The 20,535-nt window shown below is 39.2% G+C and overlaps 1 long non-coding RNA gene across 1 annotated transcript in view; it reads left to right on the plus strand.

Annotated features, from left to right (window-relative positions):
• The first annotated feature begins 541 nt into the window (after nt 1–541).
• The window catches only part of LOC110744110, a 32,036-nt gene continuing 12,042 nt past the window's right edge, over nt 542–20,535 (plus strand). The window contains exons 1-2 of the long non-coding RNA XR_002524286.2: nt 542–844; nt 8,580–8,690. This is a non-coding gene — a long non-coding RNA (uncharacterized LOC110744110). The remainder of the gene's footprint in view (nt 845–8,579; nt 8,691–20,535) is intronic.

Here is a 20,535-nt window from a genome sequence, read left to right on the forward strand (position 1 = left end):
TGTCGAGGCACTAGTTCAGCCATTCTCATAATGGATATTTTCACTTTTGTTTTAAAAACCATAGATAATGTCATGTTTTAAATGTCCTATACACTGAGAAATTCTTACTGCTGTAAATCTCTTGGCTCTAAGATGTAAAAGCAGCAGTGTAAGTGAAAATATCATTGCATATCATTTAATGTACTACAGAACAAGCCCTGCACTTAGAATTTCATTTTGGCAAGAAAATGTTATATAACATTTTAAAACTGAAATGTACAACATTTTCAGTTTTAGGAAAAGTCTGGGATTTCCTAAGCCTATCCCTCTTGACACGTTGTGGTGAAGGTTTTGGTATCTTTTTTTTTTTTTTTTTTGAGATGGAGTCTCACTGTCGCCCAGGCTGGAGTGCAGTGGTGCTATCTTGCTCACTGCAACCTCTGTCTCATGGATTCAAGTGATTTTCCTGCCTCAGCCTCCCGAGTAGCTGGGATTACAGGTGTGTGCCACCATGCCTTTCTAATTTTTCTATTTTTAGCAGAGATGGGGTTTCACCATGTTGGCTAGGCTGGTCTTGAACTCATGACCTCAGGTGATCCACCCACCTTGGCCTCCCAAAATGCTGGGATTACAGGTGTGAGCCACTGTTCCTGGCCTGGTTTTTGTATCTTATAGATTCCTCTTTCTGTAGGATCTGTAACATCCTGTAGATCTTATAGATTCCTTTTTCTTCTTTTTCAAGTCAGACTCTTTCACCATCTGTTACAGGTGAGAGAAACATTTGTAAACACATCCAATTAAATAATACAGTGAAGAATGGCAGAGAGAGAAATGGCTCATAATGGGAGACAACATTGCATTACAGGTAAGGGAATAGGTTGAATAAATTACTTAACTCCTCCAATATTCCATTTCCTCAACTCTTAAATGAGACTAATGCCACCTGCTTGTTATGAGGTTGTTGTAAAGGTTACATTAGGTAATGTACCTAAAGCTCTTAGCACAGTATCTGGAACATAGTAAATATTCAATACGTTTATTTATTACTGCTTTTGATACTCTCTGGGCAGACACTGAGTTTTCAAAAGCTGGTGGAGAAATTTCTGAACATGACGGCAGCTACCTAGAAGTGCCTGATTTGTCTTCTCCACTTTCTCACTTAAATAATCTTGAAATACATTGAAAACTAGAATATTCGGCAACAATTCACCTTACTTGAGAAGAAATTTTGACCAATAAACGACAGACAAAAAGCTATAATTTTCAAAAAAAATCCTCAAATTGATTCACTGTGAGTAGAAAACCTGAATTGTTCAATGACCCTGTGGGAATTTCCCCCCAACCTTCCTAATGATGCTGTGTGCAAATAGTTAGAAAAATGGCAATTTTTAAGTTTTGGAAAAAGATAATCTTGTTTTATAGAAGCTGTTGCAGAGCACAGATATGTCATGCTGAAATTTTATCAATTAATTTACAAATGTAGTGTGATGCTGACACAAAACTTGATAAAAAGGGGTTTAGAATACTTGAGCAGAAATTTGGGTCAAAGATGATCACTGGATTAGAATATCACTAAAATACTATGTTTGCAAGACGTTTAATGTCATGAGAAAATGTATTATGTTTAGTGAAAACGGATAACAAAATATCCTTATATTCAACAGGATCCTTTTTGTTAGTAAAAAAAAAAATATTAGCTTGCGCAAAAGTAACCGTGGTCACACATTTTGCACCAACTCAATATTGCCAATAAATAGTAAAACCCGTAGTACAATTGTGAGTGACTTTGTGTTTTCCTCCTTGTGCCTTTGTCTATTTTGAAATTCTATAATGATTGTGCATTATTTCTGTAATTAGAAAAGGAATATTATTTAACAAGAAGACTCTGGCCATATCAAAATGGAGGCAAGAATATAAAATTGAATTGTTTATGAAAAAGATTTTGCTAGACAATTTCATGGCTAACTTTTGTCCTTAGTAAGCTTTTTGGAGGTTTCACTTTTATTTCTTTTCTTCATTTTCGATTTAGTCCCTTAAGACATTTTTTAAAATGGGTGAGTTCTATCTGCTCAAGTTGTGAAGGACACCTAATTTGAATAGTAGCAGGCAGAATATTCCTAACTGGAATATTCCCTAGGTGATGTTTTAGTGATGAGCTTTCTGTTTAATTTTTTGTCTGGTTTCCTGTAATGGATCAAAAATGGAAGAAGCTGGTTTACTGAACATTCAACAAGGCAACTTATAACAAAAGTTTAAGGTATATAAACAGAAATTCAATAAATTAATCAGAAAAACATGGTTGACTTTAAAATAGGAAGCATTCTTACATGCTAACTTGTATTTTACATTAATTCCAAATAACATTGAATTTAGAACTATAGAGGTCTCTCTGCATACAACAGATACTCAATAGTACATGAAAAAATGAATTTGTTTTTAAAACTTTATTAATTGGTACTCCACTTATCTTTCATGTCCCAAAGAGATTTAATAAGGATTCTAGGCATTCCTTCTCCCTTTGTTCTCCTAGCCTTAACAGATAATATTCTTACTGTAAGATCATTGTACCATTCTCCAATGTTTACATCTTCAAAAATCCACTTATATCACCTGAATTTCAAAATAATGTAGTATTTTAAGGATTACTTAAAATTCTATTACTTAATTTGTGAAATAACGCTATCACATATATTAATTAAATATCAGTAATACATACATTTAGATATTGCTTTGTTGAAAGGAGAGAAAATTTAATGTATTAATTAATACAGTATTCAAATTCTGAAAGTATTGTGAAGCCGGAAGAAAAATCACTTTGGAGATTTTAATACCCAAAGATAAAATTAATATTTTGGTGTGCATAATTCTGGTATTATTCCTATCTGTTTGCTTATATATTTAACATATTGGGATCACATTATACATACTTTCATTTTTAGATCCTGATTTTTTCATTTAACCATATAGAAGGCATTTCTAATATAATAAATATTCTTTCTACAGCATGATTTTAATGATTTAATATTACCCCATCTGATGACTGTATCATGATTTATAGTCTTCATTGTCTGGGCTTATTTGTATTATCCTTCTTGGGAAGGATTTCCACATATTTGAAAGAACCTTGAGTGTTGTGATCTAAGCTGTTTCTCCTTTAGGGGCTACCCCAAGCCCAGTAATGCTATGGTTCCTGCAGACGGTAGAGGCCCGCCTTGATGCTCTTTACAAGATCCGGGAGAATTCTCTCTGTGTTGTCAGGCAAAGACTTTTTTCTCCCACCTTTCTCCCAAAACATACAGAGTCTTTCTAAAGCTGGGGATGAAAGTGACACAGCACCTCTGTGGCCACCACTGCTTTGACTGTGCTATCAGACCTTGAAGGCCAGCATAGCACTGGGTCTTGTCCAAGGCTCAAGGTAACCATTTCCCGTGGCCACTGTCTATGCTTCTGTCAAGTCTGGGGGCTCTACAATCAGCAGGTGGCAGTCAGCCTGGTCAAGTGTCCTCTTCTGCATGATGAGGTCCCCCTAAACCCTGGGTGGGTCCAGAAGTGCCATACAGGAGTCAGTGACTAGAGTTAAAACCTTAGAACTTTACCTGGTGTCTATTGTATTGTGGCTGAGCTGGCAGTCAAACGACAGTCCTTGCCACTCTTCCCTCCCCTTTTCCAGCGCGGAGCTCTCACTCCATAGCCACCACTACCCCTGACCATGAGGAGTACTCGTCAGACTATCACCACTGTTCCTTAAAGCCTAAGGTCTCTTAAGTCAGCTTGTCCTGAATCCTGCCTACCCTTAGAGTCACCCCTTGAGGGCAGGGCCCTGCCTGGTGCAGGGTGTGTCTAGAAATTCCATCCAAGAGTCAAGTGTTGAATCAGAGACCTCAAGAGCCTTCTTGGTGCTCTACCCACTGCATGCTGGTACCTGAAGCCAGCAAGACTGAGAGGCTCACCCAAGGCCCGATGTTTTGATGACGAGCGACTCTGGTTTGACTGGATCTGGAGCGCAAGCGATGAACTGAGCTGACGAGTGATTGAGAAGCGCCGCCGCTGCCGCCGCCGCTGCCGCCGCGCGCCGCCGCTGCCGCCACGCCGCAATGCAAGCGTGTTTCCTTTTTCCTTTTCCTGCCGCCGCAAGCCGCCGCGTGCTGCCGCGTCTTCCTTCCTTCCTTCCTTCCTTCCTTCTTTCTTTCCTTTTTTTTGAGACAGAGTCTCATTCTGTTGCCCAGGTTGGAGTGAAGTGGTGTGATCTCATCTCACTGCAACCTCTGTCCCTGGGTTCAAGCAATTCTCCTGCCTCAGCCTCCCAAGTAGCTGGGATTATAGGCACCTGACACCACATCTGGCTATTTTTTGTATTTTTAGTAGAGACAGGGTTTCACCATGTTGGCCAGACTCAGCTTGAACTCCTGACCTCAAGTGATCCACCTGCCTCAGCCTCCCAAAGTGCTGGGATTACAGGCGTGAACCACTACACTCAGCCAATAGGTGTTTTCTCTGTGTAGACAGTTGTTAACTTGGTGTCCTTGTGGGTGGTGGGAGGCATAATGGGTGGAGCCTTTTACTCTGCCTTTGTATCTGCCTCTGTATCATGATTTAGGTACACTGAAAATTTAGGTTTGTAAAAATAACTTGTTGGTATTACAAATGACATCAAAGTTTTTCCTTTTCCCACTAAAGGGATATAAGATTCCTCAGACATATACAACCCCCCAAATCCATCAATTTATCATCATAAAAAGATAATTCTTGAATGATTCATTTTTTCCCAAACTTTGAAGTGTAAAGCAGAACACTTGATTTTTATTGTATTATTTTTATAAATTTATAGACTGTGAAGGAAGGGAAATTGCAGGCTATAAAAGAGGAGGACTGATTCTAAGGTGTATCAGAGAAATGGAAAAAAGGGCTAATTGAAAAGCATGATGTGGTAGGCAGACTTCAAAAATAGTTCCTATCTTCTGGTATTCATGCCCTTGTGTAATCTTCTATCCTTGATTGCAAGCTGGACTTAACGACTTGTGTCTAGCCAAAAGAATATGGTGAAGGTGGTGGAATGTTGCTTCTGTGATTAGGTTATAAAATATAATGCCTTCTGTCTTGCTAGCAGATCCTCCCTGTTGTCTTTTCAGCTTGCATGCTTTGATGAAGCAAGCTGCCATGTGGAAGAGGTGCATTGTTAAGGAAATGAGGGCGACCTCCGGCCACCAGGTAGCCAGGAAGTGAGGTCCTTTGCCCAACAGCCTGTGAAGAACTGACTGCTATGGACAATGACTGCCTGAGCTTGGGAGGTTGCTCCTTCCTCAGCCAGAGCTTCAGATGAGACTGCAGACCCCACATCAACACCTTGACAGAGACTACAACACATAAGACCCTGATAAGCCATGCCTAGACTCATTTCCCATAGAAACTCAGATAGAAAATGTGTGTTGTTTTAAGCTGCTAAGTTTTGGGGGTAAATTGTTATGCAGCAATTCACAATAATACAGACTTAACTAGAAAAAGGAGGCAAGAGCAAATTCAAAGGCCATGAAAAAGATGTATATACTGAAGATTGTAGAAAATACTGAACTTTTACTTTTTCAGGATATCTTTTGCTGACTGGATGATAGTAACTATTTTCTTTATACAATTATTTTAAGTGTAATAAAATAATGTTCTTATAGGAAAGCTAAAAATATGGAAAAGTTCAAAGTAAAAGTAAAAATTACATAATTTCATCACCTAAATATAATTATAATTATTAATTATTATTTTGGTTTATCTTTGTCTTCTCCTTGCCTTTTTTTCCCTACAAAATCAGGATTGTACTCTAATAGAGTTTCTTATCTTGTCTTCTAATCTACCACATATTACAGACAGTTTCAATTTCATATTCTTCCACAACATCTTTTACATGGCTGTGTGGTTGCCCATTGTCTGATGTTTTATAATTTATTTAATCACACTTCTATTATTAGACACAATACTGCATTTAAATACACAAAATTGGACTACCCCAGAAAATCAAGGTTACATGGATGACAGTTGTGTTTTGTTTCAGGCTTTGCTTTATCTCAGAGACATGGTATATTTTCAGAGCTAAAGGAAGACATAATTTTTAAAGCCAGTTCTCCCAGGTAGACTGCACATTACTCTCTAGAAAGTCTCATCAGGGCCATTTCTGTCCTGTGTTAGATGACAGGACTCGATAATTGAACTAAGTGACTGACTAGTGGCAACAAGTTTGGGAAAATATTTAGCATCTATGACCTCATTATTTAAAAAGTCTTAGACTTCGGGGGAAAATATGTCACATTGTGAAATCTAGCTGTTGTAAAGCCATAGAGAAATGTCAGAATAAAATACCTGCCTCTTGTCTGCTTTAGTTGAACTTTAAGACTCAAGCAGCTGACCAGGCCAGTGGGATAGAGATCCCACTAGAATCAGGAGGACACGTGCCTGTGACCATGATTTTCACGCTTTGGCAGAGAAGTAATATTCATGTGATATTTTTCAGTTTTTTCTGATGTTTAATCTTGTCTTTTTCAGTGTTATCTAAAATCAGTTTCAAAACAGATGTTCAAAAATTTAAAAAACATATATCAGAATTTCCCAAATAACTATTTTCCTAAATATCATACTGTACCTCCTTGGTTTTTGGCAAGTAATTTTTGAATTGAAGTTGGATGTAAAATTACCAGCAACTTAACAAATGCTAAATTCAAACTTTCTTTGCTTATCTCCAAATACATTTCATTAAACATAAAAAATTGACAAAACATGGATAGTCAGGCACCTGGTGCAGTGTTTTGCTCTAGAATCTAGCTGATATGTTAATACCTGTCCATTTCTAAATTTCTGTGATTTTATAACTTCATCAGTAAGAGTGGTTAGAAACATTACTGGGTGACACCTAAGGCTCGGGTTAACAGTTTTCATTCATCTCTGACCACACTTCAGTGCTAATGAAGTGTCCCTTTTTATATCTGCTCCTAGTGAGTTGACTTTGTGTCCACGCAATTTGACTTTGATGATTCTTTCAAAAAGAGTAGTGGGATTTGAAGAATCTCAAGGCATTTTTTTCCAGATGCAAAGTTCTGGACCCTGTGTCCTGGGTTAGCAATTGTGCTCTTGTTCTGAAAGCTTTGAGATGAAGACTTTATTTAGTTGATGCGGTACATGTATTGATTGTGAAATTTTTGGGTTTCTTCCCAGGAAATGTACTATATGAAATGGAAAGATTTTTGTATTGCCATAAATATATCTATGTGGGAAGTCTTGTGGCTTTGAAGAGTGTCCGACATCTGATAGCATCGGAATTCCCATAATGCTATACATAAAGTAAAGTAAAGCTGACCTTGCATTTCTAATCAGAGCTGAAAGGAACAGAAATCCTAATATGTGTGTTTTAAAAAATATTTTCAAGCTGAAGACAAAGCCCAAATATTTGAAGGTGGTAGAAAGAAATATCAGAAAAGGACGATTTGAAATGAATATTATTTTCCCCTAATTAACCTAGAAAGGTTACACAGCTTTTTAGGGAAAAAAAAAGCCAGGTGAATGGGAGATGTATGTAGTAGGGGTTCTTAAACATCCAATTTTTGATATATTCTATTGCCATAGGGAAGAATTTAAGTATTTCTTAAACTAAAGAAACATTAGGCTTTGAGAACTTGCCAATTGATAATCCAAAGATAAAATCTTGGAGTCTCAGCTTCTGTGCCTACTAAGCCTGTAACCAAGCCACATGACATGCCTGGACATCACATGCCTTTCTTTTACCTTCTATTCCCTTCTGCCAAAATATCTTTCTAAAAGTATCCATTTTTTTTTCAGCTTAAAAACAATTTAATGAGCACTTATTATGTAGGTTTGCATTATACCTCATGCTGGGATCATAAATGTGTGATCCCTGCTCTCGGGGGAAGCCTAACTCAGACGTAAACTTAACTCTGACTGTTAGGTCTGAATGTAGGATATGGTCGTTTGTTTTAGACATCACTTTTACAACCCTGAAGTTTGATTTCTTTTTTTCACCAGCCATTTTATTTGCTGCTGCTTGTAATTTTGTCAATAATCATCACCACCTGATTTAAGTTGTCCTTTCTGCCTCCTCAGTACTCATTTCCCTCACTCAGGCATTTTTCCCTTGTCTTTGTCAATATAGTAAATGTGAAAAACAATAAACTTAAGTAAGATATTTTATCAGAAAGATTAACTCTGAAAGAATTAATGTCAGATTTATGTCTTAGTAAGTTAGAACATTCCTTGAGGACACAGTAATTGAAAGTCAACATTTAAAGTCTAATTTAAATGTAGACTTTCAATTCCTAACTTTGAAAATAAGACATACAAATGTAAATGACCTCCCTAATTGCTATAAAGGGAATTGTAGGTTCTTAAGAATTTGGGACTATAAAGTACTACTATTAAATTCTAGACAAGTAAAATTATAAGAAAAAGAGTTGAGAGAAAAGTTTATTTTAAAATGTTATGTATGGTGATCTTGGCTCACTGCTACCTCTGACTCCTGGGTTCAAGCAATTATCCTGCCTCAGCCTCCCGAGTAGCTGGGATTACAGGCACATGCCACCACACCCAGCTAATTTTTGTATTTTTAGTACAGATGGGGTTTCACCAGGGATCCATTCCAAGATGGCTGAATAGCTCTGGTCTGCTGTTCCCAGCGTGATCAACACTGAAGACGGGTGATTTCTGCATTTCCAACTGAGGTACCTGGTTCATCTCATTGGGACTGGTTGGACAGTGGGTTCAGCCCACGGAGGGTGAGCTGAAGCAGGACGGGGCATTGCCTCACCTGGGAAGTGCAAGGGGTTGGGGGATTTCCCTTTCCTAGCCAAGAGAAGCCATGACAGACTATACCTGGATAAACCAGGATACTCCCACCCAAATACTGTGTTTTCCCAAGGTCTTAGCAACCAGGAGACAAGGAGATTCTCTCCCATGCCTCGCTTGGTGGGTCCTGTGCCCATGGAGCCTTGCTCACTGCTAGTGCAGTAGTCTGAGATTGAAATGTGAGGCAGCAGCATGGTTGGGGGAGGGGCATCCACCATTGCTGAGGCTTAAGTAGGTAAACAAAGCAGCTGGGAAGCTTGAGCTGGGCAGAGCCCACCAAGCTCAACAAGGCCTACTGTCTCTAGACTCCATCTCTGTGGGCAGGGCTTAGCTGAACAAAAGGCAGCAGACAACTCTGCAGACTTAAACTTCCCTGACAGCTGAAGAGGGCAGTGGTTCTCCCAACATGGTGTTTGAGCTCTGAGAACGGTCAGACTGCCTCCTCAATTGGGTCCCTGACCCCCATGTAGCCTAACTGGGAGACACCCCCCAGTAGACAGACACTTCATATAGGCAAGTGCCCCTCTGGGACAAAGTTTCCAGAGGAAGGATCAGGCAGCAATATTTGCTGTTCTGCAATATTTGCTGTTCTGCAGCCTCCACTGGTGATACACAGGCAAAGAGGGTCTGGAGTGGACCTACAGCAAACTCTAACAGACCTGCAGCTGAGGGACCTGACTGTTAGATGGAAAACTAACAGAAAGGAATAGCATCAACATCAGCAAAAAGGTCATCTAACCAAAACTCCGTGTGTAGGTCACCAACATCAAAGACCAAAGGTAGATAAAACCACAAAGATGGTGAGAAACCAGAGCAGAAAACCTGAAAATTCTAAAAATAAGAGCACCTCTTCTCCAAAGGATCACAGCTCCTCGCCAGCAATGGAACAAAGCTGGATGGAGAATGACTTTGATGAGTTGACAGAAGTAGGCTTCAGAAGGTTGGTAATAAACTTCTCCGAGCTAAAGGAGCATGTTTGAACTCATCGCAAGGAAGCCAGAAATCTTGAAAAAAGATTAGACGAATGGCTAACTAGAATAAACAGTGTATAGAAGACCTTAAATGACCTGAGGGAGCTGAAAACCATGGCATGAGAATTTTGTGATGCATGCACAAGCTTCAATAGCCAATTTGATCTAGTGGAAAAAAGGGTATCAGTGATTGAAGATCAAATTAATGAAATAAAGTGAGAAGAGAAGTTTAGAGAAAAAAGAGTAAAAATAAATGAACAAAGCCTCCAAGAAATATGGGACTATGTGAAAAGACCAAATCTACGTTTGAAAGTGATAGGGAGAGTGGAATCAAGTTGGAAAACACTCTTCAGGATATTATCCAGGAGAACTTCCACAACCTAGCAAGGCAGGCCAACGTTCAAATTCAGGAAATACAGAGAACACCACAAAGATACTCCCTGAGAAGAGCAACCCCAAGACACATAATTGTCAAATTCACCAAGGTTGAAATGAAGGGAAAAATGTTAAGGGAAGCCAGAGAGAAAAGTCGAGTTACCCACAAAGGGAAGCCCATCAGACTAACAGTGGATCTCTTGGCAGAAACTCTACAAGCCAAAAGAGAGTGGGGGGACAATATTCAACATTCTTAAAGAAAAGAACTTTCAACCCAGAATTTCATATCCAACCAAATTAAATTTCATAAGTGAAGGAGAAATAAAATCCTTTACAGACAAGTAAATGCTGAGAGATTTTGTCACCACCAGGCCTGCCTTCCAAGAGTTCCTGAAGGAAGCACTAAACATGGAAAGGAATAACTGGTACCAGCCACTGCAAAAACATGCCAAACTGTAAAGACCATCAATGCTAGGAAGAAACTGCATCAACAAATGAGCAAAATAACCAGCTAACATTATAATGACAGGATCAAATTCACACATAACAATATTAACCTTAAATGTAAGTGGCTAAATGCCCCAATTAAAAGACACAGACTGGCAAATTGGATAGAGAGTCAAGATCCATCAGTGTGCTATATTCAGGAGACCCATCTCACATGCAGAGACACACATAGACTCAAAATAAAGGGATGAAGGAAGATCTACAAAGCAAATAGAAAACAAAAAAAGCAGGGGTTGCAATCCTAGTCTCTGATAAAAACAGACTTTAAACCAACAAAGATCAGAAGAGACAAAGAAGGCCATTACACAATGGTAAAGGGATCAATTCAACAAGAAGAGCTAACTATCCTAAACATATATGCACCCAGTGCAGGAGCACCCAGATTCATAAAGAAAGTCCTTAGAGACCTCCAAAGAGACTTAGACTCCCACACAATAATAATGGGAGACTTTAACACCCCACTGTCAACATTAGACGGATCAACAAGACAGAAGGTTAACAAGGATATCCAGGACTTGAACTCAGCTCTGTACCAAGCAGACCTAATAGACATCCACAGAACTCTCCACCCCAAATCAACAGAATATACATTCTTCTTAGCACCACATTGCACTCATTCTAAAATTAACCACATAATTGGAAGTAAAGCACTACTCAGCAAATGTAAAAAAACAGAAATCACAACAAACTGTCTCTTAGACCACAGTCCAGGACCAGATGTATTCACAGCCGAATTCTACCAGAGGTACAAAGAGGAGCTGGTACCATTCCTTCTGAAACTATTCCAATCAGTATATAGACCGATGGAACAGAACAGAGCCCTCAGAAATAACACCACACATCTACAACCATCTAATCTTTGACAAACCTGACAAAAACAAGAAATGGGGAAAGGATTCCCTATTTGATAAATGGTGCTGGGAAAACTGGCTAGCTATATGCAGAAAACTGAAACTGGACCCCTTCCTTACACCTTATACAAAAATTAATTCAAGATGGATTAAAGACTTAAATGTTAGACCTAAAACCATAAAAACCCTAGAAGAAAACCTAGGCAATACCATTCAGGACATAGGCACAGGCAAGGACTTCATGACTAAAACAACAAAAGCAATGGCAACAAAAGCCAAAATTGACAAATGGGATCTAATTAAACTAAAGAGCTTCTGCACAGCAAAAGAAACTACCATCAGAGTGAACAGGCAACCTATAGAATGGGAGAAAAGTTTTGCAATCTACCCATCTGACAAAGGGCTAATATCCAGAATCTATAAAGAACTCAAACAAATTTACAAGAAAAAAACAACCCCACCAAAAAGTGGGCAAAGGATATGAACAGACACTTCTCAAAAGAAGACATCTTGTAGCCAACAGAAACATGAAAAAATGCTCATCATCACTGGCCATCAGAGAAATGCAAATCAAAACCACAGTGAGATACCATCTCACACCAGTTAGAATGGCAATCATTAAAAAGTCAGGAAACAACAGATGCTGGAGAGGATGTGGAGAAACAGGAATGCTTTTATGCTGTTGGTGGGAGTGTAAATTAATTCAACTATTGTGGAAGACAGTGTGGCAATCCCTCAAGGATCTAGAACTAGAAATACCATTGGACCCAGCAATCCCATTACTGGGTATATACCCAAATGATTATAAATCATGCTACCATAAAGACGCATGTGCATGTATGTTTATTGCAGCACTGTTCACAATTGCAAATACTTGGAAACAACCCAAATGTCCCTCAATGATAGACTGGACTAAGAAAATATGGCACATATACACCATGGAATACTATGCAGCCATAAAAATGTATGAGTTCATGTCCTTTGCAGAGACATGGATGAAGCTGGAAACGATCATTTTGAGCAAACTATCACAAGGACAGAAAACCAAACACTGCATGTTCTCACTCACAGGTGGGAAATGAGCAATGAGAACACCTGGACACAGGGTGGGGAACATCACACACTGGGGCCTGTTGTGGAGTGGAGGGAGGGGAGAGGGATAGCATTAGGAGAAATACCTAATGTAAATGATGAGTTGATGGGTGCAGCAAACCAGCATGGCACATGTATACCTATGTATCAAACCTGTACATTGTTCACATGTACCCTAGAACTTAAACTTTAATAAAAAAAAAGTAAAACGTTTGTAACATTTCCATTTATTACCTGTGTAACATTAGTCAGTTTTGTGCCTCAGTTTCTTCATCTTAATTATTGAGATACTAGGGTTGTTGGGGGATTAAATTAGGTATAGCAAGGAAAGGAAAGCATTAATTTTGATGAAAGCTGTGACTGTTTACACCCATTTTGGGCCTTCCTTGTTGTCAGCATGCTATTCACCCAATAGCATGTGGGGTCGGGATGTAGTAGATGGATGCTCTCCTTAAAGACCATGGCCTGCAGTGGACTCAGCTCAATCTTCCCTCTGATGAGGTTAACAATTTTGTGTTCTTGACATCAACCATAATATGCTAATACTCTGAAAAATAATGGTTCTTAATTCCTTTTTTTTTTTTTGAGTCAGATTCTCGCTCTGTCACCCAGGCTGGAGTGCAATGGCGTGATCTTGGCTCAATGCAACCTCTGCTTCCCAGCCTCAAGCAATTCTCCTGTCTCACCCTCCCAAGTAGCTGGGGTTACAGGCACCTGCCACCACACCCAGCTAATTTTTTGTATTTTTAATAGAGATGAGGTTTTGCTATGTTGACCAGGCTGATCTCAAACTCCTGACCTCAGGTGATCCACCCGCCTTGGCTTCCCAAAGTGCTGGGATTACAGGTGTGAGTCACTGCGCCTGGCCAGTTCTTAATGCTTATAATATGAAAATGTTTTAAAATGTAAACTGTTAAAAATTATTCCATCAACTGAGAAAATAGTGGAAAAAAGCTTCCAAGATTTCAGGAACATTTTAAAGTGAATTTATTTCAGAAACTAAGGCTGAGTGCTGTGGTTCATACCTGGAATCCCAGCCACTGGGTGGGCTAAGGTGGGAGGACTGCTTGAAGCCAGGAGTTTAAGACCAGGCTGGGCAACATAGTAAGACCCTATCTATACAAAAATTAAAAAAATAATTAGCCAGGTGTGGTGGCATGCGTCTGTAGTCCCAGTGACTCAGGAGGCTGAGATCTTGTCTCTTAGACAACAGCTGGGCCTGGTAGCTCACACCTATAATCCCAGCACTTTGGGAGGCTGAGGTGGGTGGATCCCTTGATCCAGGAGTTTGACACCAGCCTAGGCAATATAGTGAGACCCCATCTCTACAAAAAATACAAAAATTAGCCAGGTGTGACAGAGACTGGAGGATTGCTTGACCCTGGGAGGTTGAGGCTACAGTGAGGTGAGATTACATCCCTGCACTCCAGCCTTGTTGACAGAGGGAGAACCTGTCTCAAAAACAAAAGCAACATCAGAGAAACTAAAGTATTACTCAAGGTCCCCATTCACCTCAGGTGAAATTTGGCTTGAACTCCATTTCCAGAGCCTTATAACGTGGTAGCACGCAAAGTGCTATTTGTTTTTCTTTGAGTTTCCCACTCTAATTCCTTATATTTTGCTTTATTCCTACTTTTTTTTTTTGTTGTTGTTGTCTAGGAGGAGCCCTGTGTCAAATCCAGAAGCTCAGCCTTTTAACCATTTTTCACAAAAAATTTAGCCATATGCAGAATTTTGATTGTGGAAATTTTCCTGAAGCCCCGAGACGTTCCATTGCTTCCTATACAGACTTAGTCTGCCTTACTGGCTTTTCCCTCTCTCTTCTACTCAGGGCCTTTCAAAGCCCATGCTCCTACCGTGATCCCTGACATTGATTATGTGCCTGCCCTGGAAAGTAAGGCCCCTCCCTCCCTCTGACAGCTTCTACCATGGAGTGTGTCCCTGGGAGATTAGCTTTGCCTGGCTTCCCTAGCCTGCTGACATTCTGTTACTCATCAGTAAAGTATCCACGTGTTCATGTCAAATGGTAGCACATATGAGTTAGGCATATCATTTGTACAATCCATAGACAAGGCTTGATGTGAGTATGTATTTCCAGGTCTTCTTGTAACAATTGCAGTGGCCTCTAGGCCCTGGAACCTAACCAATTCAGGATCATTCCCCCAAAAGTCTACTTTCAATAATTTTTTATGGAGACATTATGGATTTATCTTTTCATTCTTGTTTGCTCTTGTCTTAGTTAACTAAAACCTAAAGTTTACTCAAATGAGACAAAATTTGTACATATTTTTATGTACCCTAAATTTGTACTCATTTAAACATCAAGTGTATTTCTCCTTCTTTATTATATTCCAGATCTTAGTAAACAAATTTGGTTTACTTCAATATTTTATAAACATTGATCTTTTCTACTTTTGGCTTTGGCCCTTCTCTACTGAGTAATGCTGACTTGTCTATGTTGCAGCTTCCAGCACTCTTAAAGCACCAGTGTGAGAACATTACAGATAGTCAATATTTCTTCCCCATTCAGCTGCCCAAATATTAATACTGTTTGTTAATGGTGTTGATATTAGAAAGGGAGGCATCTGCCCATTTTCTCCTTGCTGGATTTTGTAAGAGAATGCTGACATGATGTTAATAGAGATTCTTTTATAAAAGATTTTTTTTTGCAATAAATAAGACTTGGAGATTTCTATCTCTTTTAATCAATAAGCTAAGATATTGGCTTATTGGATAGTTTTAATTTTTGTTATACAACTACACACTATTTGGAACATGGAGTGTAGCACTATTTTTACTTTCCTTGTGGACCCTCACTTAATTCCCTCATAAAATTGCCCTTCTTCCTTCCCCTGGAAAACATCCTATATCACCCAACAATGAAGCTCTTGGCCAAGGAGAGGGTTGCAGTGTTGTGTGTAGATTCAGTGTCTCCAGTGGCTTTTGAGTTTTACATTCCGACATTCAGAAAATACTTACTGAGCATCCACCATGTACCTACAAATTGCTATACTTGATACCAGAAGTATAAGACAGGAATAGAAACACTCCTGGTCTTCAGAGAGCTTATGGTTTAGCGTAGAGTTCAGACAAGACCAGCAAGTCAGAAAATATGATGCAAAGCAGAAAGTGGTAACTTCCTCAGAGACACAGAGAGAAGAGGAGACTCTAAAGAAGGGAAAAGATACACCCCACTGGAACCAGGGAAGATTTCCTGAATGGAATCTTAGTGGCACTGTAAACAGGGATTAGCGATAGGTCAGGGAGATAATTCGAGGCAGAGAGCAAAGCATGGAAATGCAAAAGTGCAGGATAGGTTTAAGAGCAAGAAACCATGTGAAGAAAAGTAATGGAATTTCAGCCTGAAAAGGTAGGTTGGGTCCGATCAAGAATGATCTTCAGGATCAGGTTAAGAAAGTTCAGTTACCTCGGATTCTCTCCTAACCTCCATGGATCTAGTGAGTCCTATTTTTATAGTAGCATGTGCCCTTATGGTTAACCTGTTTATGTGCCTGCCTCTTGCATTAATCTGGGAGTGATTTGAAGTCCTAGTTGAGCATTTATTTTTCTATCATATGCACCTATCAGAACACCTGTCACACAGAATGAGTTGGGTAAATGTGACCTTAATTGAAGCCCCATTTCAAATTTTGTTTTGTTGCATGAATACCATATATATATATATTTACAGGTAATAAATGGTAATAAATATATATATATATGTATCTCTCTCTCTCTCTCTCACACACACACACACACACACAGAGTTTCATGAAGATGCAAATATTACAAGTTGGGAGTTTTCTCTGATAGTTACTGATTTCTCAATGAATTTGGCAGGACCCATTTGCTACAAGTTGCAGCTTTAACAGACTGCAAAAGCTGTTGTCAGCCTGGCGATTACATTTTTCACATTTTCAATTTTGGGGGGCAATAGTGTGTGAAAGATTTGGATTCTTAATTGCTTTAGAAGAGGCAGATTACTGGCAGCATTTACTATAGCAATTTTAAATTGAAGGAAAAAACCTTTTTTTTTTAGTGGTCCCCATTTTCTGTAGAATAAAGTCCAAATCTTTGCATGGCATTCAAGACCTGCGGCAATTTTCCCAAAGGAATCCTTCAAGCTCATCTTCTGTCACTCTGTTCCTCATGTCTAGAGAAGTCCTCACTCTTCTCAGGCTATGTCATGAATTCCAATCTTCCTGTCTTTGCCCATGCTTTTCCTTCTGCTTGTATATAGATTAGGGTAACCTAGCGATAAACTCCCAAATCTCAGGGGTTTAATATGGTTAAAGCTTATTTATTTTTTGCTCAGATAGTAGTCAAATGCAGTCACTTCTAGAGGGTGGCCTTTCTCCACCCTCAGGGACTCAGGTTTTTAGGGACCCAGATTTCTCCATCTTTGGATCAACCATCTTCACACCAACTCCCAAGATTGTCCTAGTCATTTCCAGTGTAGCCTTTGGAAGAGAACGGGCACAGAAGGTCGTGAGTCAGAGGCTAAATGTACCAGGCCTGGTGCCCACATTTCATTGGTCAGAACAGAGACACATGGCATGGCAGCTGTAAAGAAGCCTGGGAAGCGTAGTGTAGCAGTGGGCCCGGGAGAAAAAGGAAGTGGTTTTTGGAGACTAGCTAACCACTAGACTAACCACTAAGACTGTGTCCTCCACAGTCTTGCCTTCTGTTCACAAATGATCTGTTCTTCCTCTCTTACACAGAACACACTCACACTTTCCCCAGGGAGGCAAACCCAAGACCCAGAGAGGCAACCCCAAAACTCATGAGGTCAGTGCAGCAGCAGCAGCAGCAGCAGCAGCAGCGCAAAGTTCAGGGTCTGCATATGATGCTCAGTCTTCTCCATGGTGTCTGGATGGGGCTTCCGGTGGCAACCTGTGAATAAAAAGGCTGTTCATCCCTTCTTCTCTCAATACACAGTGGTGGAGCAGGGACAGGAGGACTATTGTAAAAACTATCTTTTATTTTTATTTTTAAGACAGGGTCTTGTTCTGCAGCCCAGGCTACAGTGTAGTGTCAAAATCATGACTCATTGCAGCCTTGACCTCCCGGGCTCAAGCCATCCTCCCACTTCAGCCTCCCTAGTAGCTGGGACTACAGGCATGCACCACCACGCTGGCTAAATTTTTTCTATTGTTTTTGTAGAGATAGGGTCTCACTATGTTGCTAGGCTGGTCTTGAATTCCTGTGCTCAAGTGATCCTCCCACCTTGGCCTCCCAAAGTGCTGGGACTCTAGGTGTGAACCACCATGCCCAGCCAAAACTATCTTTTAGAAAAGAGAAGAATGAAAGACACTCAGCAATTACTGGTTGCTGGAACATATGGAATCCTATTAAGCAGGCATTATGAAGGCAGCCTGTCCTGTGGGTGGGGAAGTTCCTTAATTAGATTCTGATTCTGCTTTCTGGGATGGAATCCCTAGCCCACGGCCCTCGGTCCATCCCCTGGGAGGGTCTTCATGTCTTGTTCTCCATGGCCACATCTGAAGAGGCCCTTTGAGAGTGTATTCTTGAGGGCCTTCCTGTTTATGTAAGTGTGGGGTTCTGAGGATTGCTTTAATGCTCAAATAGTCAAAGGCTTTTTCAGGTTGGGATCATATTTATTTGGTGTACAATTTATTCAGAAACTCAGGAAATTTCTGACCTGTTGGCTTCCAGTCAGTTCCTCGTGCTGGTAAATATATCCAAAGTTTGACTGGATGTCCTTCTCAAGTCCCATTTATTTATTTGCTTCCTTACCCCCATGCCCTTCTTTCTCAATTTAATAGTAGCTACCTTGAGGCCGTAGGTTTGGGTGGAAAGGCCACATCTTTAATGTACTATTTGCAACAATGCTGAGGTTTTAAAAAAATTTAAATGATTCTTATTTATTGCTAATCGTATTACAGAGAGTAATGCAATATTAACATATGTTATCAGTAAATTAGTATTTACTTAAAAATCTATTATAGGTAAAATGTAGCATACAGAACGTTCATTAAACATAAATTTTAGGAAAATTTTAAGAGTTTTTGAGAATGGAAACTATAAAAGTTTATGCTAAAGAGAATTCTACTTTTTGATAAGATCTATCTTAAAATATTTATTATTATTATTATTATTATTATACTTTAAGTTCTAGGGTACATGTGCATAACGTGCAGGTTTCTTACATATGTATACTTGTGCCATGTTGCTGTGCTGCACCCATCAACTCGTCAGCACCCAACTACTCGTCATTTACATCAGGTATAACTCCCAATGCAATCCCTCCCCCCTCCCCCTCCCCATAATAGGCCCCGGTGTGTGATGTCCCCCTTCCCGAGTCCAAGTGATCTCATTGTTCAGTTCCCACCTATGAGTGAGAACATGCGGTGTTTGGTTTTCTGTTCTTGTGATAGTTTGCTAAGAATGATGGTTTCCAGCTGCATCCATGTCCCTACAAAGGACACAAACTCATCCTTTTTTATGGCTGCATAGTATTCCATGGTGTATATGTGCCACATTTTCTTAATCCAGTCTGTCACTGATGGACATTTGGGTTGATTCCAAGTCTTTGCTATGGTGAATAGTGCCGCAATAAACATACGTGTGCATGTGTCTTTATAGCAGCATGATTTATAATCCTTTGGGTATATACCCAGTAATGGGATGGCTGGGTCATATGGTACATCTAGTTCTAGATCCTTGAGGAATCGCCATACTGTTTTCCATAATGGTTGAACTAGTTTACAATCCCACCAACAGTGTAAAAGTGTTCCTATTTCTCCACATCCTCTCCAGCACCTGTTGTTTCCTGACTTTTTAATGATTGCCATTCTAACTGGTGTGAGATGGTATCTCATTGTGGTTTTGATTTGCATTTCTCTGATGGCCAGTGATGATGAGCATTTTTTCGTGTGTCTGTTGGCTGTATGAATATTATGAAAAATATTTTTATCCTGAAAACTGTGTCATGGAAGACTACCCAGATTCCTCTAAAACCATGGGTTCTAGTCATCCAGTTGCTGTTTTGGTAGCATTAAGAAGAAAATGGATTTACAATTTTATTCTTCAATCATCTGTTGAGTAATTAGGATAGAATAAATGTTGAAATATACACCAGGCTTACCATTACTTAAAAATTTTAAAAAGTCAATGTGTTTTCATTCATTTATTCTTTAAAAAATGAACAATTAAAATGTACACTTAAATCTTATTCTAATATTCCAAAATGCTTGGAAACATTTTTCTTGCTAAATGTTTCTGAAAATCCAGTCTAATGCTTTTAGTAATAGTCATTGCAAACAAATGAAATTAGTATTTTGTGGGGTTAATAGTTTATAGGACTTAATATATTTGAAAGTGTGATGAAGTGGCCCATCTTTCCATTTGTGTATATAGTCTGAAAATATGGTTCTACACAATGGACATATTTTCTGTTAAACCATAGGGCACTGGACTATTTATAAAATGTTTGTGAACTGATGGGAAGAATAAGCTTCTGAAATTCTGCCTGATGTATTGAACACATCTGAACAAGCCACTCAGTAACTTTGTTGCATAAAAAATATTCACAAAAACCTATTTGAAAGTTCCAGATATCCAAAAAAATCCAAAAACTTTAAAATGAGGTAGAATAAAGCTGGAAATATCCTGAAAATCTATCTAGTTATATTACCAAACTCTCTACAGCCAGTAAGGTAACAAGACCACACTGATGTGGGAACAAAATTCAGTAATACCGCCGTAATTTTTCTAACAGGCATATACCAGTAAACCCTCAGATTTAAAAAGGTATGATGAAATAGGGCATCAATATTACTCTCTCTAATATGATTAGCAATACATAAAAAGAGCGTATAAAAAGAAATTTTGAACGAAGTCTGTAGTTTCAGTAATCCAAAGTACTTCCTAGAAGCTCAAGTGATCCAAAGTAAGATTTAGAA

The sequence above is a fragment of the Papio anubis genome, chromosome 1 (assembly GCF_008728515.1).
Source record: "Papio anubis isolate 15944 chromosome 1, Panubis1.0, whole genome shotgun sequence".
Taxonomy (NCBI): Eukaryota; Metazoa; Chordata; class Mammalia; order Primates; family Cercopithecidae; genus Papio; species Papio anubis.